Below are 24748 nucleotides of genomic sequence, written 5' to 3'. Positions count from 1 at the left end.
GGGCAGGGATAGGGAAGTGGGTTTCATGCTCCTTGCAAACAGTACTACTTGTGTATCAACAGGTAGGTGCCAACTAATGCCAAATTTGGATAGAAAACCTGATAGAGACTCAGGATGTATTCCAAAGGTTAATTGTAACTGATGGCTGCCACTCAGCAACAAGTAGAGACAAGTGGCAGAGCACCACCGCCTCGCCTTCTTTTCTCCCAGACTCCGTGACCTTGACTGTGGTGCTTTCCTGGGTAGAAGGCAGCTTTGCCAGGCTTATGTCACTCTCCCATGTCCTTATTCCCTCTTGCCTGGCAGAACTTGGCTCTCCTCTTGGTTATTCAACAAGCCTTTTAGAAAAGGGGACTACTTATCTTTATTATTATCAATATAATTGTTAATCCTTGGACTTAATGTACTGAAAGATCCTGTCCACCAAACAAACTGTATTTTTTATTGTTTTTTAAATTAAAAAAAAAATTTTAGAGATGGGGTCTTACTATGTTGCCCAGGCTGGTTTGAACTCCTGGCCTCAAGGCAATTCCCCTACTTCAGCTTCCCAAGTAGCTGGAACCATAGGCGGGAGCCACTGTGCCCAGTATAAACTGAATTTAAGTAATACATCTTTGAAATCAGCATAGATGACCAGTGTCACCATATTGGGTAGATACAATTCAAGCCCAAAGCAAAGAACCTGAGTTTCGTTTCTTTTCTTTCTCTCTTTCTCTTTCTCTTTCTTTTTTTTTCTTTCTCGCTCTTTCTTTTTTCTTTCCTTCCTTCCTCCCTCCCTTCTCTTCCTTCCTTCCTTTCCCTTCTTCTTCCTTTCCCTTCCCTTCCCTTCTCCTTCCTTCCTTCCTCTCTTTCTTTCTTTCTTTCTCTCTTTCTTTCTCTCTTTCTTTCTTATTCTCTTTCTTTCTTTCTTTTCCTTCCTTCTTTCTAGACAGAGTCTCACTTATCACCCAGGGACTGGAGTGTAGTGGCATGATCTCAGCTCACTGCAACCTCCACCTCCCGGATTCAAGCGATTCTCCCACCTCAGCCTCCTGAGTAGCTGGGATTGCAGGTGTGCACCACCACCACCTGAGTAGCTGGGACTACGGGCACGTGCCACCATGCCCAGCTAATTTTTGTATTTTTAGTAGAGATGGGGTTTTGCCATGTTGGCGAGGCTGGTCTTGAACTCCTGACCTCAGGTGATCTGCCTGCCTCAGCCTCCCAAAGTGCTGGGATTATAGGCATGAGCCACTGCACCCAGCCCTGAGTTTCTATAACTCATGCATTCTTATTTCAGGTCAACACATTAATTTTGTTTGGCCATTTGTAACATAAAAATGGCTTAGAGTGGTGCTCCCACCTCTGTCCCCCCAGCACTACCTGCAGATACCAAGTTAGAACTAAAAACCATATATCGCTCCTCCTACAGGAGTGAAATCAAGGGAGACTGCAGTATAGGAAAGATCCTTTTCTCCTGGTTTTTCTGGGGTAAGAAAAGCCACTGGGCTCAGAGACAGATCTCATGGAAAACCCATCTCTTCAGCTTCGGGGTTGACCAAAGCAAGTTTTTTCCTATATCAGACCACCTCTTCCCCACTCAACAAGAACCGAGCTGAAGACGGTCCCCTGGAGGTGTGCTCACTTCACTCTTGTGCCATCCTAAATGACCCTTCTTTGCCCACCTCATGTAAGAAGAATGTGTGCCTCAGGTGACAGCAGTTGCCATGGCAACATTTTATTTATTTATTTATTTCAGACAGGGTTGCTCTGTAACCCAGGCTGGAGTGCAGTGGCATGATCACGGCTCACTGCGGGCCTCAACCTCCTGGGCTCAAGTGATCCTCCCACCCCGCCCTCCCAAACTGTTGCGAATATAGGCCCGCGCCACCACGCCCAGGCACCGAGGCAACATTTAAGGCCCTCTGTTATCTGGCTCTAACCTACCTCCCAGAGGATCTTATCTCCTCCACCCACCCATCCATACTACTTATTTTGCAACCAATGGTCCAGGGGAAATCAGGGCCACAGCTGGGGGTAGGTGGGGTGGGGTGGAGGAGGTTCAGAATTTCCGGGGAGGGGTGGGTGTAGTTTGAAAAATATAGTATGATCATTTTATATGTGGAAAATGAAAGCAAACTCCTATTTGGGTCCAATATAAATTACAGGAAGAAAATTTTGATAACATCTTGGCTAATGGAGAGCCACTGAAAATAACCAGGGACCACCTCAGTTTGGGGGAGTAGAGCAGTGAGTGTGGAGGTGGGGGATGAGATGGCCATGTTTATCGGAAAGTGGGGCAAGGGCATAGCAGAGCGCCTGGAATCCCAGCTGCTTGGGAGCTTGAGGCAAGAAGATCACTTGAGGCCAGGAGTCTGAGACCAGACTGGGCAAAACCCTTGTCGAGAAGGACCCGTCAAGAAGGGAGGAAGGGAGGAAGAGGAGAAAGAAAAGGGAGGGAGTAAGGAAGGGAAAGAAGAAATGGGGCAAGGCTGGGCACCCCACAGACCTCTTTCTCTGGTGGACCCAGGACAGAGCCTTTGTATTCCTGTGTTGGGCTTCACTCCACCCCTCCACCCCTCTTACTTCTTCACCTCCATCAGCTCTCTGTTCAGAGACCTCTGACCTGGCTGGCTCTCAGCACGCATTTGCTTCCTGATATTCTCACCCCCACTGTTAAGGACGCCACTGCTACTTAAGCGTTCATAGTTGGGCTCCCTAACTTGACTTTCAGTTATTTAGTAGCTTAACAGCTGTAAAGGCTCCAGAGTAACAAAGTAAGCTCAGAACTTCTTTTTGTTTTTTGAGATGGAGTCTCGCTCTGTCACCCAGGCTGGAGTGCAGTGGCACGATCTGCAACTTCACCTGCCGGGTTCAAGCGATTCTCCTGCCTCAGCCTCCTGAGTAGCTGAGACTACAGGCACACGCCATCACTCCTGGCTAATTTTTTTGTATTTTTATTAGAGATGGGGTTTCACCACGTTGGCCAGGCTGGTCTCAAACTCCTGGCCTCATGCGATCCTTCCACCTTGGTCTCTCAAAGTGCTAGGATTACAGGCGTGAGTCATTGCACCCAGCCACATGCTTTTTGAATACATGCTGGTGTATCTATATCAAATTCCTTGCTTCTAAACACTGGACAGAATTCCATAACTTACACCAACCAATGTTGGCTTATCTCTTCCGAGAGCATTTGACACCTCAGTTGCCTCTAATCCCTGCCACCACACAACACCCCAGTGCCCTTTCCATCCCTCTGGAAGTAGGCTCCATTCTTCCATGACTGTGCCAGGCAAGTTGCAACTGGAGACATGAGGTTGGGAGAACAGGCTGCCTTCTTCCCTCTGACACCTTGGATGGTGACAGGCAGGATCAGAACTGGCCCACTAATGTATTTTGGCTTTGTGCCCTCAGAATCTGAGTCTCCAAGTATAGCTTCAGAAAGAATTTTTGTTTTTTTTTTTGAGACGGAGTCTCATTCTGTCACCCAGGCTGGAGTGCAGTGGTGTGATTTCGGCTCACTGCAACCTCTGCCCTCTGAGTTCAAGCGATTCTCCTGCCTCAGCCTCCCAAGTAGCTGGGATTACAGGCGCCTGCCACTGCACCCAGCTAATTTTTTGTATTTTTAGTAGAGACAGGGTTTCACCATCTTGGCCAGGCTGGTCTTGAACTCCTGACCTCGTGATCTACCCGCCTCGACTTCCCAAAGTGCTGGGATTACAGGCGTGAGCCACCACGCCCAGCCAGCTTCAGAAATAATTTTCTACAGCATGGTTTAGTTTTCTCTTTGTTTTTTTTTTTTTTCTTGAGACGGAGTCTCGCTCTGTTGCCCAGGCTGGAGTGCAGTGGCGCAATGTCGGTTCACGCCATTCTCCTGCCTCAGCCTCCCGAGTAGCTGGGACTACAGGCGCCCGCCACCACGCTCGGCTAATTTTTTTTGTATTTTTAGTAGAGATGGGGTTTCACTGTGTTAGCCAGGATGGTCTCGATCTCCTGACCTTGTGATCCACCCGCCTCGGCCTCCCAAAGTGCTGGGATTACAGGCGTGAGCCACTGCGCCCGGCCTAGTTTTCTCTTTGTTATGCATATGAACCTGCCCCAGCTGTGCTGTTGAGAGCCATCAGAACTTAGAGGTTATGTTGGCAGATTCTGGAGACATGAGCTTGGGTTCAAATCTCAACTTCACTGCTTACCAGCTGTATTCAGTTTCTCTTTGTCTCAGTTTTCCCATCTGTAACATGGGGATTGCAATAGTCATAATAACAGTACCCACCTCCAGGGTTGTTGCATTTAGAACAGTGCTTGGCAGTAATAAGCATTTAGTAAATGCTGGCTGTCACTGTTTAAACTACATATAAGGGCAGAGCCTGCAGAACCATACAAGCAATTTCTGACACTGTTCAAATAGAAAAGTTAAGACATTCAAAAGAAAAGAAAGAAAAACAGAAGATGTGTCTGGCTACACCAAAGTAATTCTCTTTGTAATCTCTAATGACAAGGCCTTTACAGGCCGATTGTGGTCTTCTAATTCCAAACACTTAAGTATAAACAACAGAACCCCAAAGAAATCTGTTCCCTTCCCTCTGTCTGGCTCTGAGAGTTTTACAACTAACAGTTCTGGCTCCAAGAAGACCCCATTCCCCTCGGCTTGTAAGGTGTTCTTGGCTGCCCCTGCAGATTTTCTACTTTGTCACTTTCCAATGCTGGAGCCCTGAGAGTTTAAGTTGGATTTGGGAGAGACAGGACCAGCCTTTGGGAGCTTGAAGGCTGATACTGGCTGCAGAGATCTCCTCTTTCATGTTGTGTGACTTGCGAGTGACTCAGTCCTGACAGCCTTGATTTGGGCTGTATTTAGGAGGCAGATCTGGTGGGCCTCAAGCCTGAAATTTATAGCTTGTTTGTCTTGGACCGTGCCATATTTTTCTCGCCTTGAAGATGAAAGGGTTACTATGCCACACACTTCCCTGTCTCCTGCATTTTGTAACATGTAAACTTCTGCAGTGTCCCTTTTATTTATCTGGAGAATTAACTTCTAAAGGTTATGCTCATCTCCCTAACCAGCCATAGTTGAGGGTCTTGAAATAGAAGACTCTAAATGGACAATTTGATGGCGTTCTGCAAAACTTCTTCATGCACACTCTCTCATGTTCTTCTCACCCCACGGCTATTATTTGTACTCTAAACTCCACAGAAAGACCTTTGAGTGGACAAAGAATAGTCAGTCCTGCCATAAAGCTGTAAATTATTTAAGGGTTCGCCTCTTGTGTTTCTTTGATTCATCTACAGAGCCTAGCACAGTGCCTTGAACATGGTAGATACTCAAATATTTGTTCATTGATAAGATTCCAAGACTTAGATGGGAGTGAATGGACAACACTGTCTAAGGAAACATGAATGGTTTTAATTCTCCTTATCAGGAATAGTCAAAATGCTAATTTATACCAAAATATTTAAATACAAAACTTGCAGTATCTGTGAAATATTTTATAAGCTTTGGAATCTGCCTATTGAGGTGAACTTATTGATTTGTTCATTGACAAACACTTACCAAGTGCCCATATGTGTCAGGCACTATTCTGGGCATTAGAGAAGCAAAGAGGGAGGCAGTCCCTGCCCTTGAGTTCACAAACTTAGAGGGGAGACTGGCAGGCAAGCAAGCTGCTGAAATATTCTAAGGTAAGCTCTTTGGCAAGGTGTGAGGAAATGTACAGTAGAGAGTGCAGCTGAGGTCCGGAGGCTCAGAAGCAGATCACAGGTGGAGCTGGCGTCATGTGGATCCAGAACTACTTAGGGTCATCCTATGAGCTGGGGTTGAGAAGTGGGTCCACAGTGGGCAGACCTTAGCCGGCAGGAGGCCTCAGAGAAGCCACGGAAACAGGAAATTTCCATCTATTCTTTTTTTTTTTGAGACAGGGTGTTGCTCTGTTGCTCAGCCTGCAGTGCAGTGGCAAAATCATGGCTCACTGCAGCTTCAACACCTGGGCTCAAGTGCGAGCCATGTTCAATTTTTTTTTTCTTTTGGTAGAGACAGGGTCTCGCTATGTTGCCCAGGCTGGTCTCCAACTCTAGGCCTCAAGCAATTTTCCAGCCTTGACTTCCCAAAGTGCTGGGATTACAGGCGTGAGCCACCACACCCAGCCTATTCTTTTTTAAATCATGATGATAACACTAAAATTACAGATTTGCTGGGAGAATTAAAATTGCAGTTTGAAAATTATAAAGCACACACAAATAAGTTGTCAGAAAAAGAAGTATGAGGCGAGTGTGGTGCCACACACCTGTAATCCCAGCTACTCAGGAGGCTGAGGTGGGAGGATCGCTTGAGCCCAGGAGTTTAATGCTGTAGTGAGTCATGATGGAGCCCCTGCATTCCAGAGCCTGGGTGACAGAGCAAGACCCCGGCTCAAAAAAAATAAAACAAGAAAAATGCTCACAGGACAGGCCGCAGAGAACTGTCACAAGAATACATTTATTTTGTGGCTGTGAGGGTGCTTCAACATTATGAGGGGCTACACAGATGTCTGTACCACTGTAAAATTAATTAACACCCTACCTCCTCAAATTCTCCAAGGTTAAAACCAAAACTGGAAGATGAAAACCTAGACATTGTCCCTTTCAAAATCCCTTACTATCATACAGGAGAACTTGACCCAGAGTTGGGCCAAATCTGAAGGCAGAGGTTTAGATGTGGCCATTTGATAATAGACAACAGCACTGTTTAATATATTTAATCTGCTCAATCTAGGAGAACAGAAGTCAAAAGAAGTCCTCTAAATGCTAATCAAATTGAGTGGAATTCCGGCCGGGTGCTGTGGCTCAAGCCTGTAATCCCAGCACTTTGGGAGGCCTAGGCAGGCAGATCACCCGAGGTCAGGAGTTGAGACCAGCTTGGCCAACATGGTGAAACCCCGTCTCTACTAAAAATACACACACAAAAAAAAATCAGCCAGGCATGGTGGCACGTGCCTGTAACCCCAGCTACTCTGGAGGCTGAGGCGGGAGAATCACTTGAACCTGGGAGACAGAAGTTACAGTGAGCCAAGATCATGCCACTGCACTCCAGCCTAGGCGACAGAGTAAAACTCCATCAAAAAAAAAAAAAAAGATTGAGTGGAATTTCATTTGACACAGTTCAATTATTTGGAACTAGCAGTAATCTACAAAAACAAAACAAGAGAGCAAAGCAGAAAACAGCTTTAGCTATCAAGCCCATAGCTTCTACTGCAAGTCCAAATGACACGTGTTCTTTCTCTGGACTGAGACTGAAAGAGTCTTTGTGTCCTGCCCTAACTTAGGTTTTTCTTGTTGAAACATCAAGGGAGGCCACACCTAAAGAGATTCTTTATTTATGTTCCTTCAGTATTATGACCGAAGAAATGAGCCCCTTAAAAGCAGGTCAGTTACACAGCCAGCCATGAATAGAGAAACCTAAAATACAAGCATGAGAGCCAGTGAATTGTTTGTGCTCTCCACCCTCTTCGGTTAAAAAAAAAAAAAAAGTAAAGGATGAAGGGAAATGGGCTTAAATTTAATCAAATGAGTTTGCTAACATATCCCTCTTTTTTCCATTTCCTAATCCTTTTATAAATTCCATTGAGATGGGATTTGCTTTAAGACTGATTATGTGACTGAAAATCAGCATAATAACAAGATATTTGTTGAAAAGGAATTTCTTATCTCGGCTCTGTTTGGTTTCCTTTGTGGTAGTGAATGGATGGATGACCTGGCTGAAACCAGTTCCATCTGAGGTCTTCCCCAAACATCTCAGAGGTAAAGAGGAACTTCAAGGTAACCTCTCCATTTTTACTTTCTTTTTTCAATTTTTTTCTTGCCTGTAAACATTATATCATAAGATCCATTTTTAAATGAGGAAACCAGGACCCAAAAGAAGGCAGATAATTTTCCCAGTGACTCCGGGGCAAAACCAAAAATGGGACTCTTGACCAAAGAAGTTTTTGGATATGGAAAGTTCAGGCTTCCTCCAATTCTCTTTTTCGGCCTCAGAATGTATCTTCTGGAATATTCCAGGCCAAGATTTTTCTTGTTATTTCTTTGGTCCTCCAAAAAGCTTCCAGAAATTTTGGGGTTAATTGCTGTTCTATTATCAGTGACTATCACTTGCTTATTGTCACAGAGACATTTGTAGGAGCCAGATAAAATCTTCACTTTCCTAGGGCCTTAGTCTGGATAATATGATCTGGGATTAGGGGAAATATTTTTAATAATAATAATAGAAATAATTTTTTTTGAGACAGGGTCTCACTCTGTCACCCAGGCTGGAGTACAGTGGCACGATCATGGCTCACTGCAGCCTTGACCTTCCAGGTTCAAGCAATCCTCCTGCCTCGGCCTCCTGAGTTAGCTGGGACCACAGGCACCAGCCACCACATCCGGCCAATTTTTGTGTTTTTCATAAAGACAAGGTCTTGCTATGTTTCCCAGACTGGTCTTGAACTCCTGGGCTCAAGTGATCCACCCTCCTCGGCCTTCCAAAGAGCTGAAATTACAGGCATGACCCACCAGCCCCCACCAATAATAATCTTTATTCATCCAAGTGCTAAGTGCTTTACTTGTTTAGCTGTTCTGATTTTCACAGTAAATCCCACACCCATTTTAAAGACGAAGAAACTGAAACCCACTCAAAGGTCACAGAGCTTTACCTTCCTCCAATCAAAGGTCACAGAGCTTTACCTCCCTCCAATCAAAGGTCACGAGCTTTACCTCCCTCCAAATTTCATGCGCTTAAACACTAAATGAAACTGTCTCTCATGCAGGAGTAGGGGTAGGAGGGTAGGAATACCTGAGGAAAAAGAGTAATAGAGACTTTCCTTAAAGAGGGTCCTAAAATATTATATATTACAAATAATATTTTATAATTACTATAATGGTTGTATAGTCCTATCTTAAGCCTCAGAAAACAAGGGTTTTTTCTCATTAAGGACACTGAAAAGACAGCCTCTTCTTACAACACCATTTCAAGTTCATGGAATATTTTAATGCATTAATGTTCCCTTTGTATCCACAGAGCCATCAAATAAGTTTGTTATTTATTCTTTTTTTTTTTTTTCTTGAGACAGGCTGGACTGCAGTGACATGATTTCAGCTCACAGCAACCTCTGCCTTTCAGGTTCAAGTGATTTTCCGGCCTCAGCCTCCCTAGTAGCTGTGATTACAGGCTCGCGCCACCACACTCAGCTAATTTCTGCATTTTTAATAGAGACAGGGTTTCACTCTGTTGGCCAGGCTGGTCTTGAACTCCTGAGCTTGTGATCTGCCCGCCTTGGCCTCCCAAAGTGCTGGGATTACAGGCTTGAGACACCATGCTTGGCCTGCTTTAAATTTCTTCTTCTTCTTCTTTTTTCTTTTTTTTTTTTTTTTCTTTTTTTTTGTAGAGATGAGATCTCACTGTGTTGCCCCGGCTAGTCTCGAACTGCTGGCTCAAGCGATTCTCCTGCCTCTGCCTCCCAAAGTGCTGCATAAGCCATTGCACCCAGCCTTATTCTTAATTTCTTAAACACATATAACATTTCTAAGTAGCAAGCATGCTTCTAATCATTTAGTCCTCACAATATCCCAAAGAGGGAGGGTCTATTATTATTCTCATTTTACAAATGGAGAAACTGAGACCCAGGAGAAGTTAGGTAACTTGCCCAAAGTTTTACAGCTGGTAAATGGTGATGCCAGATTCAAACCCAGGCATTCAGGCTCCTGAGTCCAGACTTGACTCATTCACTGTGTTGCGTCTTACACGTTGTACAAACAGGAGTGCTGCAGCCCGGGAATGTTAGATGCAAACTCAACAACTACCAAGAACAAAGTTGCTTTGCTTTGTACAGTTGTAAGACTGCTTGTTAAAAGTGGCACAGGGCTGTTCCCAGATGATTCTCGCTCCTGTTGCCTCCTCCACAGCCCTTTACAGAGTTTGAGTATCCAGTTGGTTCTAAGGAGAGGAGGAATTAAATGAGCCAAAATGTTCACTGAAGGTCAATGTTGAAAGAGGTGCCCTTCAGTGTTTCCTTTTGTTTGTTTCTTCTGGAAGTAAACAGACATTTGGAACATAAAAAGCAGCTGGGAATGTGGACCAAGGACAGTCAGGGTGCAAAGAAAAATAGCATTACTGAAGTTGTTCAGGGTGGAAAGTATTTTGGGGGGGGTTGTTTTTGTTTTTGTTTTGGAGGAAAATTGCAAAATAGTTTAATTTATAGTCAAATTGGACAACTTCTTCATTGTTCCCTCGCAACGTTCCAAATTTCCTAGTTAATTTCTGGTCACTTCTAAGGTTTGACATTATTTAATCTGTATGAAAGAGGACTTTTAAATACATATTTTTAATGATAATAATTAGTTTGTTTTTACACCTTAAAAAATGGCTTCACAGTGTAAACCAGCTATACGAAAAGTTACTTGGCTGAGCAACTTTATAATTATCAGAATACCCCTGAAATGCTGAAGCAGTTCTTTTCTTTCTTTCTTTCTTTCTTTTTTTTTTGAGGCGGAGTCTAGCTCTGTCGCCAGACTGGGGTGCAGTGGCATGATCTTAGCTCACTGCAACCTCCGCCTCACAGGTTCAAGTGATTCTCCTGCCTCAGCCTCCCGAGTAGCTGGGATCACAGGCATGCACCACCACACCCAGCTATTTTTTGTATTTTTAGTAGAGACAGGGTTTCACCATATTGGCCAGGATGGTCTCGAACTCCTAACCTTGTGATCCATCCACCTCGGTCTCCCAAAGTTCTGGGATTATAGACGTGAGCCACCGGACCCAGCCTGAAGCAGTTCTTGAATACAACAATATACTCCCGTTCTAACTCAAATGGAAGAGACAATGAGCAGTGAGGGAATAGCTGGTTTTCTTTATAACTAAGCCACAGGCTCGGCAGTATGTCAGGGATAATAATTCTTACCTGCTTTCAACTTTATTCCCAGGATTCTGGAAATGACTAAGACATCAGACAGTAAAATATAATACCCGGGAAGTTAAACAGTGACTTGCGTGTTTAGAGTCTTAGGAAAAATAGGCAGGAGTGTCTACGAGAGAATTTACTACAGCAAAGCCTCACCTTTTTCCTGGCTTTTCATGAGAAAGGCGTGGAATAAGGAGAGACACAGAGGGGTTTTCGCTTTAAGTTGATGCCTGAATGCTTTTAGCTTGGCAACCAATGGGTAATTGAATAAGGGGGTGGGATGGAAGAAGCTCAGATAGTGGTATACTCACCATTACACCAATGGTATGCATTAATTACACTAATAATGCATTAGTAGTTTAATAACACCCAGTGCAGTGGCTCACGCCTGTAGTCCCAGCACTTTGGGAGGCCGAGGTGGGTGGATCACGAGGTCAGGAGATCGAGACCATCCTGGCTAACATGGTGAAACCCCGTCTCTACTAAAAATACAAAAATAAAAACTAGCCAGGCGTGGTGGTGGGCACCTGTAGTCCCAGCTACTCGGGAGGCTGAGGCAGGAGAATGGTGTGAACCTGGGAGGTGGAGCTTGCAGTGAGCCGAGATCACACCACTGCACTCTATCTAGCCTGGGCGACAGAGCAAGACTCCGTCTCAAAAAAAAAAAAAAAATAGTTTAATAACTATGAAGAGGTATGGTACATTTTGTTACGTTTATATTACCACAATTTTTAAAATGGAAAAAATATGAGGAGGAATAATATTTCATGTGACATATAGAATTGTGGGGAGATAGACAGGCTTTGAACATCATGTTCAAGACTATGTTTGCAGTAGATTGTTTGAAAAATGGACTGAGAATTCCTCCCATTCCTGTTCATATGCCCCTTTTTAAAATGGCCTTACCCCTCCTCCCATTGAGAGGTAAAATCTATTTCCCTATCTCTACCCGTGGACCAACCTTGTGTCTAACTTTGACTAGTCGAATGTAGCAAAAATTATATTGTATGACTTCTGAGCCTAGGCCTCAAGAGACTGTACAGGTTCCACTCCTGCCCTCTTGCAGTGCTGCTGTTCTGAAGAAGTCCAGGCTAGCCTCTTTGAGAATGAGAAACTATATGGAGAGAGAGGCCTAGGTGATAGCCAACACAAGACCCAGGCATGTGAGTGAGGCCACAGGCTTAGCCGGTCCCAGCCTACCTGACACCTGACTACAGTCACCTGAGTGACCTTAGCTGAGGGCAAAAGGAGAACTGCCCAACTGAGGCCATCCCCAATTGCTGACCCACTGAACTATGAGCAAATCAGTGGTATTTATTTATTTACTTATTTATTTTTAAGTTGGAGTCTCACTATGCTGCCCAGGCTGGTACCTAACTCCTGGGCTCAAGTGATCTTCCCATCTCAGCCTCCCAAGTAGCTGGGACTACAGGTGCAGGCCGCCACCCCCAGCTAAATCATTATCATTTAAGGCCACTGCATTTGGGGAAGGTTTGTTACACAGCAATAAACAACTGATATAGAAATTGGTACTGGAAGTGGGGTGCCACCATATATAACCTAAAACAAGTGGCATTGGCTTTAGGACCAGGTGGAGGGCATAAGCTGGAAAAACGATAAGGAAATTTTTTTTTGAGTTGGAGTCTCCCTCCACACTCCAGGCTGGAGTGCAGTGATGCAATCTTGGCTCACTGCAGCCTCCACCTCCCAGGTTCAAGAGATTCTCCTGCCTCAGCCTTCCTAGTAGCTGGGATGTCAGGCACCCGCCACCACACCCAGCTAATTATTGTATTTTTAGTAGAGATGGGGTTTCACCACATTGGCCAGGCTGGTCTTGAACTCCTGACCTCAGGTGATCTGCCCACTTCGGCCTCCCAAAGTGCTGGAATTATAAGCATGAGCCTGGCCAATGATAAGGAAATTGCTAGTAAATGCTGGAAATGCTGTGAGGAAACTGCAATAGGAGACTGGGGGAAAAGGCAATCTGGTTTTTTGGATTTTGTTTTGTTTTATTTTGTTTCTGTTTTTTGAGACGCAGTTTCCCTCTTGTTGCCCAGGCTGGAGTGCAATGGTGCAATCTTGGCTCACTGCGACCTCTGCCTCCCAGGTTCAAGCAATTCTCCTGCCTCAGCCTCCCGAGTAGCTGGGATTACAGGCGCCTGCCACCACACACAGCTAATTTTTGTATTTTTAGTAGAGACAGGGTTTCACCATGTTGGCCAGGCTGGTCTTGAACTCTTGACCTCAGGTGATCAGCCCACCTCAGCCTTCCAAAGTGCTGGGATTACAGGCGTGAGCCACCGAGCCCAGCTGCAATCTGTTTTATGTAGTGACAGAACAACGGGCAAAATGTCATCTGCAGTAGCTTGGAAGATAGAAAATGTACCTAATGAACGATGGATCTGAGTAAGAAGATTTCTGTTTGGAGAGAGAAAGATAAGCTAAAGAAGGGACTACTCAGTTTGCAAGCAGAATTTGGAGGGACTCTAGAAGGTCTGATATGTGCTCGACTGAAAAATAAAACCATTTTTCATCTCCAAGTCTCTTGAGTTAGCAAAATATTATCAGAGAAAGAAAGGGCTTCAGAAAAAGATAAAGTCAAAGGTGTGGCTTTAAAACTCTCTGATCAATACCTCAGAAAGCCTATCCTCTCATTGGATAAGAACTCCACAAATCTTAAAGGCATTTTCCTGTAGCTGCTTAACTCATTGCTCAAACTAAAAAGAGGTCTACCTACTAGAGGTGACTATAATTTGATTTACTAGAAATCCATACAGTTTTAAGGGAGATATATTATATGAGACTAAAGGGGACAGAGTTTGTTCAAAATAAAAGGTTTCTGAGTCCCGAATTTTCCATGGGCAGGAAGCAGGTTGAGAAAGCTATTTATCTGAAAACGGGCTGTTCCTACAGAAAAGGATAGGACCACTTAGACAGTGGAGCGAAGAGCCCAGAGGGCAGAACCAAGAGTCAAGGAGAGCAATGGACTAGGAAATCACTTTCAGTTAGCAAAACTGGGCCCTAATCAAGGAAAATTCCCTGCCCTTAGAGTAAAGAGAGCTAAAAACATGCACCAGCCGGGCGCGATGGCTCACGCCTGTAATCCCAGCACTTTGAGAGGCCAAGGCCGGCAGATCACCTGAGTTCAGGAGTCCGAGACCAGCCTGGCCAACATGGTGAAACCCCATCTCTACTAATAATACAAAAAAATTAGCTGGGCATCATGGCACATGCCTGTAATCCCAGCTACTCGGGAGGCTGAGGCAGGAGACTCGCTTGAACCTGGAAGGGTTGCGTGAGCCGAGATTGCACCATTGCACTCCAGCCTGGGCGACAAGGGTGAAACTCCACCTAAATTAAAAAAAAAATGCACCCAGCTGGATTTCAGAATTGTCATGGACCAGTGACTGCTGTGAGTCTCTGAATGGGAATGTCCACAGTGGTTGTCTGGTCCTTCTAGTGCCATAGTATGTTTAGGGGCAGAATGGTGCAGATTCTTTTCTTTTCTTTTTATTTTTTTATTTTTGAGACAGAGTATTGCTCCATCACCCAGGCTAGAGTGCAGTGGCATGAGGTGGGCTCACTGCAACCTCCACCTTCTAGGTTCAAATGGTTCTCTTGCCTCAGCCTCCTGAGTAGCTGGGATTACAGGTGCCCGCCCACCACATCCAGCCAATTTTTTTTGTATTTTAAGTAGAGACAGCATTTCACCATGTTGGTCAGGCTGGTCTCGAACTCCTGACCTCAAGCAATCTGCCTGCCTCGGCCTCCCAAAGTACTGGAGTTACAGGCATGAGCCACCGCACCCGCCAGAATGGTGCAGATTCCTGTGAACTAAAAATACAAGTTCTCTTCACCATTCTGACTCTAAACCTACTATGGCACTTTTTACGATTTACTAGAGGAGTCTCATCCAGATCTGGATCTAATATTAAAGACCACATCCTGGACTTCAAGGCCTGATGCCCTAATGGGATAAGCTTTTGGGGAATAAGTATTGCCCATGAAAGAAGGACGTGATTTATTATGACCAGAGGTGGACTTTCGTAGATTATTTGCAAAGATGGGTATAATAATTTCTCCCATTCCTACATGCATGTCCATTTGCAGTATGACTTTGCTGTGTTTCCCATCAAGAGGTAGAGTCTGTTTGCCTATGCTTTGAGGCTGAGGGGTCCTGCAGTGGATTGTGGCTAAGGTGACACTGTGCAATACCCGAGTCTAGGCTTCAAGAGTCCAGACTTTCTGTGTGTGTCTTCTTGGAATGCTGCCACCTTGTGAAAAGCCCAGACTGGCTGGCCTCCTTGAGGATAAGAGACCAGATGCAGAGAGAGACAGCCCCGACAGACAGCACCAAATGCCAGACATGTGAGTGAGGCCATCAAAAGCCATTGTCCCAGCCGGCCCACCAACTGACCCAGTCAAGACAGGCAGAACTGTTCAGCTGAGCCCAACCCAAATTGCTGACCCACAGAGGTATGTGTAAATAAAAATGGTTGTTGTGGCCGGACGCAGTGGCTCACACCTATATTCCCAGCTCTTTGGGCAGCCAAGGAAGGAGGATGGATTGAGCTCAGGAGGTCGAGGCTGCAGTGAGAGCTCTGATTGCACCACAGCACTCCAGCCTGGGAGACAGAGTAAGATGCAGTCTCAGCCCGGCACAGTGGCTCACGCCTGTAATCCCAGCATTTTGGGAGGCCGAGGTGGGTGAATCACGAAGTCAGGAGTTCAAGACCAGCCTGGCCAAGATGGTGAAACCCCATCTCTACTAAAAATATAAAAATTAGCCGGACGTGGTGGCAGGCACCTGGAATCACAGCTACTCAGGAGGCTGAGGCAGGAGAATTGCTTGAACCCGGGGAACCGAGGTTGCAGTGAGCTGAGATTGCGCCACTGCACTCCAGCCTGGGCGACAGAGTAAGACTCCATCTCAAAAAAAAAAAATTGCTGTCTCAAAAAAAAAAGTTGTTGTTTGAAGCCATTACATTTTATGGTTGATTTGTTACACAGTAGTAGATTAGTAGATAACTGATATTAGAGGGAAATGTTTATCACAACAGTAAAAGATTTTTTCTCACCTTCCTTTAAAATAGTTTCTGGCTCACTATGAAGTAGGTGAAGTTAGGAGGAGCTGGGCCTGGTGGCAGGGCACTTGCTGTGCGCTGGTGTGGGGTTTGAGTTTCCTGCCCCTCCCTGGGGGAGGGAGGACTCTGGGCACATGTAGCTCTCCATTAAGTCTTTTTGAGGCTTGGGACTTCCTCAATAGTGGGCAAGGGTAAGAACAACAACTTGAGCACTTATTAGCGTCAGACGCCATGCCAACTGTTTGACTTGGATCATCTAGTTTAACAACGGGTCCTATTGTACCTATTTTCAGTCAAGGTAACTGAGCCTTGGGGAGGTTATTTTGCTGGAATTCAAACCTAGTCTCATTCCAGAGGCCTTAACCACTGTGCTAAAGCCCCTGTTTTACTGGGAACAGCAATACACGTATGGGGGGCAAATAGGGAACTGGGGTGGGCTTCAGAGGTGCTGAAGGTTGAATATGGAAAAAACGTTCAGACGGTTCTTAGCTTAGCTCTCCTCTTTTCTCCAGACTTTCGTACCCCCAACCTGGTTATTTCATTAGTTTTCTGCAGTTATGGCATCTTTGCAAATTGCTTCTAAAGGCTCACTTCTAGTTTAGAAACTCCGGGAATCTCTGTTGTAACCACCAGGTAAAGAGAATGCAAGTCGGTCTGAATTGTGGAAGGGAAGACAATTGCATGTTTATTTCTCCAGCACAACCTCCTTACCAGCTGCTTGTCAGGCATTTGGTTGTTTTGCTCTTTGCCAGCTTACCAAGGACTAGAAAGCCTCTTTCTTTGATTAGCAGCTATTAAAATCACAATATGAATACAGAATCGTGAACAAAAGCAGAGCCCTGGGTACATGTACTATGGCAAACTCTACAGGCCTCTTGTGCTGGCAGGCTTTATTTTAAAGAAACGTGATGTAGGGAATAGCTGATGTGTCTGGCCATGCTCTGGGTCAAGTTCAAGTTCTCTGACTTACAGCCCCTGGGGAGAGTAGCAAGAGAAAAACAAATAAGAGGGGGAAGTTTAATAATAGAATTAAAATAAATAGGAAAAAAGTAAAAATTAGGAAATAGACAAAAAGGATATTATGTTAGAAAAATAAGGAAGATGAGAGCAGAAGGGATTCATTTAAAGAAAAAAGTAAAATAAATGAGAGAAAATATGGAATGTTAGAAGGTGAGGGAAGGAGGCAGAAAGATTAGGTTTTATTTTATTTATTTTATTGTTATTATTATTTTGAGATGGAATCTTGCTCTGTTGCCTAGGCTGAAGTACAGTGGTGCAATCTCAGCTTACTGCAACCTCCACCTCCTGGGTTCAAGTGATTCTCCTGCCTTGGCCTCCCTACTAGGGATTACAGGTACCTGCTACCATGCCCGGCCAATTTTTGTATTTTTATTTTGTTTTGTTTTGTTTTTGAGACAGAGTCTCCCTCTGTCACCCAGGCTGGAGGGCAGTGGCGCGATCTTGGCTCACTGCAAGTTCCGCCTCCCGGGTTCATGCCATTCTCTTGCCTCAGCCTCCCGAGTAGCTGGGACTACAGGCGCTCGCCAACACGTCCAGCTAATTTTTTGCTTTTTTTTTTTTTTTTTTTTGGTAGAGACGGGGTTTCACCGTGTTAGCCAGGATGGTCTTGATCTCCTGACCTCGTGATCCGCCCGCCTTGGCCTCCCAAAGTGCTGGGATTACAGGCGTGAGCCTCCGCGCCCGGCCAATTTTTGTATTTTTGGTAGAGACAGCATTTTGCTATGTTGGCCAAGCTGGCCTCAAACTCCTCCCTTCAGGTGATCCACCCACCTTGGCCTCCCAAAGTCTGGGATTACAGGCATGAGCCACTACGCCTGGCCAGATTAGGTTTTAGAAATGAGACAATGAAAATACATATTTGTTTTGTTTTGTTTTGTTTTAGAGATGGGGATCTCATTATGTTCCCTAGGCTGGAGTGCAATGACCATTCACAGGCTCAATCATATCTCACTGCAGCTCAAACTCCTGAGCTCAAGCAATCCTCCTGCCTCAGCCTCCCAGGTAGCTGGACACAATAGGCAGACACACACCACCAGGCACAGGTATTGATTAGAGGGTCTCATATGTTATGAAAATACATATTTTTTAAAACCCTGTTCCCCATATTCCTCCCGCCTACCACAAGGCACAAGGCTAAATGGAAATACAGTGGGATCCCTGTGGAATCGGCATCCCCACCCCGACATTCACACACACGTGCATTCACACATGGAATGATGGTCAGAGGGTCAGGGATGCTAGACTCTGTGCAGGCCTATTTTCTGTTCTATAATTCTCTGGCTCTTCCCTTTCTCTCCAAAAGACCTGTAGCCTCCCAGGTCACCTTAGCAAAGGGCAGACATGCTGGTCTGTGCTGAGTGCTGGTCTGATGTTGTCATCTCCCAAACATTTTCATAAGATAGCAAGTTAGGGACCAGTGTGTTCAAAGGGAGGATTTAATCTATTTACAGATTCATATCAGTGGGTGGCCAACTGAGTCTGAATCTTGATAGAGGACAGGAAAACAAGAAGCCTGGCTCACTTAATCAAAGGTTTTCAAATATCCATTGGAAAAATACATGGAATTTTGAGGAAAATCCCAAATGTTTTCAGAGGAGTCTGGTCCTCCATTCCAAGTTCCACATGACCAATAATTAACACACTGTTTACTTGGGGTTTTACTTCTTTGAGGCTTAGAACCAATGACAGAAGATTCTACAATAGCTTCAAAGGACCTTTTAACAAATACTTTCTGGTAGTTTAAGGAACTATTTTTGTCTTTCTCCTTGAAAAAAAAAAAGGCCAGCGTCTTTTCCCAAAATGAATGAAAAAAGAAGAGTTACGTACTAAAAGAACTATATTCTAAATTAGAGCACTAAATACCAGTTCTTTCATCTTCCAACCTTCAACTTCGGCAAAGTTTATGTGTATTTATATGTATATGTGTATATATATATACCTATTTCTCCCCTCATGAAATGGGGTCTCACTATGTTGCCAAGGCTGAACTCAAACTCTTGGGCTGATGCAATCCTCCCTCATCAGCCTCCCAAAGCGCTGGGATTACAGGTGTAAGCCACTGTATACTTATAATTGAAGTATAACTTGCAAGATACGGAAGATAACTCTTTACAACTTTCCAATGTCCAGAAATCACAGCTAACAAAATATGAAACACCAATGAAAAACAAACAACCATCTTGGTGTCTTTATTTTCTCTACCACACTGCCATCATCCCCCGACCTCCGTCCATAATCCTGGCTTCACTATAATGGGACAAAGTAAAGGAACTGGGCATTGAATGAGATTCTGTCTTTGTAATGAGAGCAAATAGAGAACCGCCACCACCATCTGGGTGCTACCCAGAGTCAGAGCACAGGTGCTTATGTGATGTCTAGGTTCCCATTGGCCTTCAGCAAACACCAGCACGTTCATCACCATAGCCAGGTAAGCAAAGGAAGTGGAACCATTATGATCCTCTTTTCCACAGGTGGAAAAACAAAAATCAGAGTGGTAAGGAGCTGTGTCAAAGGTCACACACACAGCCAGAAACCCAAACTGGTGGCGGTGATACAGATAGCTGTGGATCTGGCACCTCAGGGCACCTGGCACTGAAATGAACAGTTGGGAGCAGCACTAAGCTCTCCTGGTAGGTTACAGCAAGGTTTATGCCTTGGTCCTCACTGCCTGCTCCATTTCCTCAACAATGAGGCAGTACGACCTCAGAATGTCCCTTTAACTCAAAAGTACAGGAAAAGAAGGACATTGGCATTTTCCTTCAAGACGTTTAAACTTTCCCATGCTGTATGGAACAAACGTTTTGTGTAATTTTCCAGTGGCCTTGATGAAATATGTTATGTAATTCAATATAATTGTAGCATGAAGAAATTAAAGGCCATGCCAGGCTTATCAAATGTTTGGACCCAGTTAAAGATCCAGAAACATTAAGCATTCAAGACACGGCCAGCTTATTTCTGTGGATTCTGTTCCTTCAGGGTCTCTCCTCCTTTGCTTGGCACTCAAGTCCTCTTATAATCTGTCCCTGATCTACCATTCTCACTGTTCCAGCCTGTTTGCACATATCATTTACTCCAGCCAGCCTGCTGGCATGAGCTCACTGCCAAGGCTCCTGTGCAGCCTTCCCACTCCAGTTCCATCTCTCTCCTGCATTTCCTGCTTACCCAAATTCAATCCCTTCATAATCCAGTGGACACACTGCTTCTTGGAAAAGACTTCCTTCACCACCCCAGTCCTCTGAGCTCCAAACTTGTCCCAGTTCAAGTCAGTCTATTGGTTTGTAAATCATTCAGGAAGCTTTTTGTGTGTGTGTGTGAGACAGAGTCTCACTCCATCGCCCAGGCTGGAGTGCAGTGGCGCAGTCTCAGCTCACTGCAACCTCCACCTCCTGGGTTTAAGCGATTCTCTGCCTCAGCCTCTCAAGTAGCTGGGATTACAGTCATATGCCACTGCACCCAGCTAATTTTTTGTATTTTTAGTAGACACAGGGTTTTGCCATGTTGGCCAGGCTGGTCTCGAACTCCTGGACTCAAGTGATCCTCCCACCTCCCAAAGTGCTAGGATTAGAGGTATGAGCCACCGTGCCTGGCTCAGGAAGCATTTTTTGCCAGCCTGTACCCTGCATACATCCTTGGCCTCTCAGAACCCCCTTCCTCCTTCATATGAACATCGTGGTCCCTACCTCAATGGAGTTTGTAAAGATGAAGTGAGAAGGCCCACGTTAAGTGCCTAGCAGCATCTGGAACATTGGCGGGCTCCCCAGAAATGAATTTCCCCATCCCTTGTGCCAGATACAGCACTAGGCACTGGAGGGGGCAGCTGGGGAAAGTTACTAGTATGTGCAATGGACACTGCAGAGTGGTAACAGGTGTTCCCATGTGCCTTTGAGCAAGTTTTTGCATTTCTCTCACCCACTTTTCCCATCCTGAAAATGGGCTGATGACAGTATCTACATCATAGTCTATGTGATAAGCTTAAAAGAGCTAATGCCTATGAAGCAATGAGAACAGTGCCTGGGCCAAAGTAAGTATTCAGGAAGCCTCGGCAATAATGCAGATGTGCGCAGAGGACATATCATGAGCAAGACAGATGTGGTTTCTGTCTTCAGGGAGTGAGTGGAAGAGATAAGACACAAATACATTTGCTCTACAATACAACTCATTTGGCATTTGACATATGTTATCTTGAGTTGCTATCTATCTAATTACATGTATGTCTTGTCCCCCTATCAAGATGGTAAATTTATTGAGAGAGGAGAGCCTGGATCCAATTCTGCTAGGTCCCCTGCACTGACCAGAGTGTCTTGTGTATAGACATCCAATACTATTTATTGCTAATTACCTAAAGGATTGATCTTGCCTCTGCCATAAAAACTTTATTATGAAGATCCTATTCATTGATGGAGTTCTGTGGCTTTCTTGGTGTGATCAGATTCATATGTGAAAAATTAATGTGTAACCACCGTCCTGTGGACACCAGCGTCCCCAAGTCTCTGCTACACATAAATCTGTCATCATTCTGGTTAAAATGCATCGAACCCAGACACCATCAACCCACAGCTAAAGCTATCTCTGAGTCCCCTGAATTGCATTTTTCCATGAAATAATAATAATGACACTTTATGTCATTTAACCCCTACAATATTCTATAAGGCAAGTACTATTACCATCCCCATTATATAAATGGGGAAGCCAAGGCTTGGAGAGCTGAGGCTGTTTGCCCGAAGCCACAGGTGAATGATGGAGCTGAGATTTGAACCTAGGTTGTCTGACATGAGGTGGAAGCATGTAATTGCTATGCCAGTCTGCCTGATTTGGTGACAAAAAGACAGCCTCCTCTCTAACAAGAAAGCAAAGACATAAAAGAACCGGTAACATGGCACAGTCCTCCCTGCAAGCCCCCAGGGGAAGATCTTAATGGCAGAGACTTCTTTCTCCACAGCCATGTTGAGACAGACAACCTGGCCCACAGGGGGCCATTTTTTCATGGGATTTGTGGCAACTGTGCTGTTCATGCTGGCGTGGGGAACACTGGCTCAGTCTCTCATCAAAGGCTCCCACGCGGGACCCTCACTCATGGCTCCCCACCCAGGGGTCCCACTAGGGGTTAAACCTAGGGGTTCCTCCTCTAGAGCAAGGACACTGAGCCACTTTTCTCCTCCTTCCCATTGTACTGTCTCTTATTGGTGATTTTTTTTTTTAATTTATGATTTTCGGCCCAGCCGGTTGTTAGCCTGCTGTGTTTGGAAAAGGTAGATGATTAAACCTCCTGGCCAGGTGTAAATGCAACCTTTGTCATCTGGAGACTGGGAGAATTACCTTGTTGAGCTGCAACCTCTCTGTGGCTCCACATTTTCTGCTTCAAGCAGAACCTCTCCCAGGCTAAGGTCTACAAGTCTTAGGCCTACCATTGGATTGCCCTGCTCTGAGTGAGCCCAGCCCAGAAGCCAGAGATCACAGATGTACCCACATGGCCACAAAAGCTCTGAACAGATCCTAAAATTTGGAGGTGGAGAATCAAGCACCTGTCTCTCTCTTTCTCTCTTTCTCTCTCTCCCTCTCACGGGAATTTTTACTAGGTAAATAATAAAAATATGTAATCATTGACTAGGCCTTTAAACCTGACCTGAAGGTACGTTTGCATTTCTGTTGCCAATAGAGATTCCCACTAGTCCCTTACTCTGCCTCAATAGCCACCTCTCAGAGTCTACTTGTCCACTTGGCTACTGGAATGTTCAGCCCCAGAGAGCTACAGCCATGCAGAGAGGTGAGAACCAGCCCGAAGGCTGCAGTTCAAGGAGGTCACTTAGAGAAATGGGTTTACAAACCCCTTCCCTTAAGGAAGCCCTACAGTTGGCCACAAACCCTGACCACAGGTCTGTGAGAGGGAGAGGCCAAGCCAGGACTGACTCCCTGTGCTGTGAAATTGTGAACCCAGAGGACAAGAAGTTCTGGATCTGCGTGGAAGGCATCAGCAGCCCAGTGTCCTGGAGCATCAGCCAGAAGCCTTGTATTGACTTTGTAAGGCTGAGTTCTCACCAATAGACTCATGCTTCAGGAAGGCTATTTCTGAACAAACAGCATGCAGCAAGTGAGCTCTCTGTGCCTCTTCCCAACGCACTGAGCTTGGCCCCTGCTCAAGGTGAGCTGAAGGCAGCAAAACCTGTTCTCAAGTTGCTTTCATTGGTCAAAGTCCTTTCCTAGGTGTTGGGTGGCTCTTGTTGAATTTTGGTGCCATTTGGGAAGATAAGTAAAAATCGACTTGAGCCTTCTCTGTAGGCAGTAAATAAATGTTTGTCAAAGACCAAATGACTAACTCAATAAGTCAATTAGCGTGTGTGTAGTGAGCGTCTCCCCCCGCCCCTGAGTCCAGCCCTAAATAACACGCTGTGAGAGGCTCACAGACACCCCAGCAGCAGTAGCAAATTGGGAGGTGGGGGGACAAAACTAACATCCCTGGGATCATTCAAAAACAACCCTATGCTAAACGACTAAATTTGCTTTAACTTTGACCAGTTTTGCTCTTTGCAATGTATGTGACAGATGACATGGCTCTGTGAAGTTTTCAAAGGCTTTTGGCTGAAAGCAACACCATTTTCACCAGCAAGAGGATAGAGACATGCCCAGCAATGGCAGGCTCATTTAATATGCAAGCGAAGAAGGAGACTTCAGCCTGGGTTGGAGTATTTTCATGGATGGCAGGATGCAGATTAAGTGGCAGATTAAGTGAGGAGGAGAAAGGTTTATCTCAGCCAGTGCAGGAATGCAGGGTCAGGAAGAGACTGGGGACTGGAGACAGCTCCAAAAACTGCATTGAGGGGTTTCCTTTCAGGTGCAGTGAGAAATAAGTATGCCGAGTCAGAAGGAAGAACCCCCTGCAGGGCCTCGAGGTCACTCACGTTTCTCTAACTGAGGATGGGCATCCCTGAAGAGGTGCATTTGGAAGACTGGGCCACACAGGACCATCTGCAGAATCTATCGCAGAGGAGCAGGATCAGCCCGGGAGATGGAACTTGATGGAGAGAGGAAAGGAAGAGTCAATCTTAGAGATATTTTGAAGAAGCAAAAGATAGAACGTGTGACAGGCAGGATGTTGGAGCCCGTGGCAAGAGAACAGGGGAAGCTGCCCTGACTATCCTGAGAGATATGAGACAGGATAAACAGAACCAGGATAGATGGGAAGGGACAACCATAAGCAGAAGCGGCACTTCATCAGAGTCTACTGAACTCAGAGCTGGGTGTCCTCTGAGCAGCCACAATTCCCAGGCCCTTCTTTCTCTTTTATTTTTTAAATCTTTCTTTTTTATTTATTCGTTTTTTTTTTTTTGGAGGGGGGGCACTTTCCAGTAAAAAGCAGAAAGCATGCTAGACAAATTCGAAAAGAGCTGTAACACTCAAGACCTGCTTATCTGCGGCCTTAGCATCTTCTTTCCTCCTCGTTCTCAATTTGGCTTCATTTTGCCCCAGATTCTTCCCCAATCCAGTCTTTCCTCCTCTTCAAATGACGGCTGGCTCATCTTTGAGGAAGAGATGCTACTGCAGAATAAAAGATAGAACCAGTGAGACTTTTTCTTAATATGGAGACCATAGTCTTGGACATCATCAGTAGGCTCATCTTGGAGAGTTTTGATTATCCTTCTCCAAAAGACCACCCTCAGAGCACACCTGGTTTTTATACAGGGGTAATCCAAATAGAAAGATAGACAGAGGCATTGTTCTAAAGAAGGAAAGAGGGAAAAAGAAATAACTTTGTTCAGGAAGGAA

The 24748-nt window shown here is 45.1% G+C and overlaps 1 long non-coding RNA gene and 1 other non-coding gene across 2 annotated transcripts in view; both read right to left on the bottom strand.

The window, feature by feature from the left end:
* Nucleotides 1-24316: 24316 nt before the first annotated feature.
* On the bottom strand, nucleotides 24317-24380 carry LOC112206288 (U7 small nuclear RNA). Its single transcript, XR_002940522.1, has one exon. It is a non-coding gene; the product is annotated as a U7 small nuclear RNA (small nuclear RNA).
* LOC107969455 (uncharacterized) overlaps nucleotides 24319-24748 on the bottom strand; it is a 62267-nt gene continuing 61837 nt past the window's right edge. Inside the window, exon 3 of the long non-coding RNA XR_001711253.3 lies at nucleotides 24319-24520. This is a non-coding gene — a long non-coding RNA (uncharacterized LOC107969455). The remainder of the gene's footprint in view (nucleotides 24521-24748) is intronic.

Source organism: Pan troglodytes, chromosome 17, assembly GCF_028858775.2.
Source record: "Pan troglodytes isolate AG18354 chromosome 17, NHGRI_mPanTro3-v2.0_pri, whole genome shotgun sequence".
In the NCBI taxonomy this organism is placed as follows: domain Eukaryota; kingdom Metazoa; phylum Chordata; class Mammalia; order Primates; family Hominidae; genus Pan; species Pan troglodytes.
Note: the sequence above shows the minus strand (reverse complement) of the source record. Positions and strands in the feature narration are given on the sequence as shown.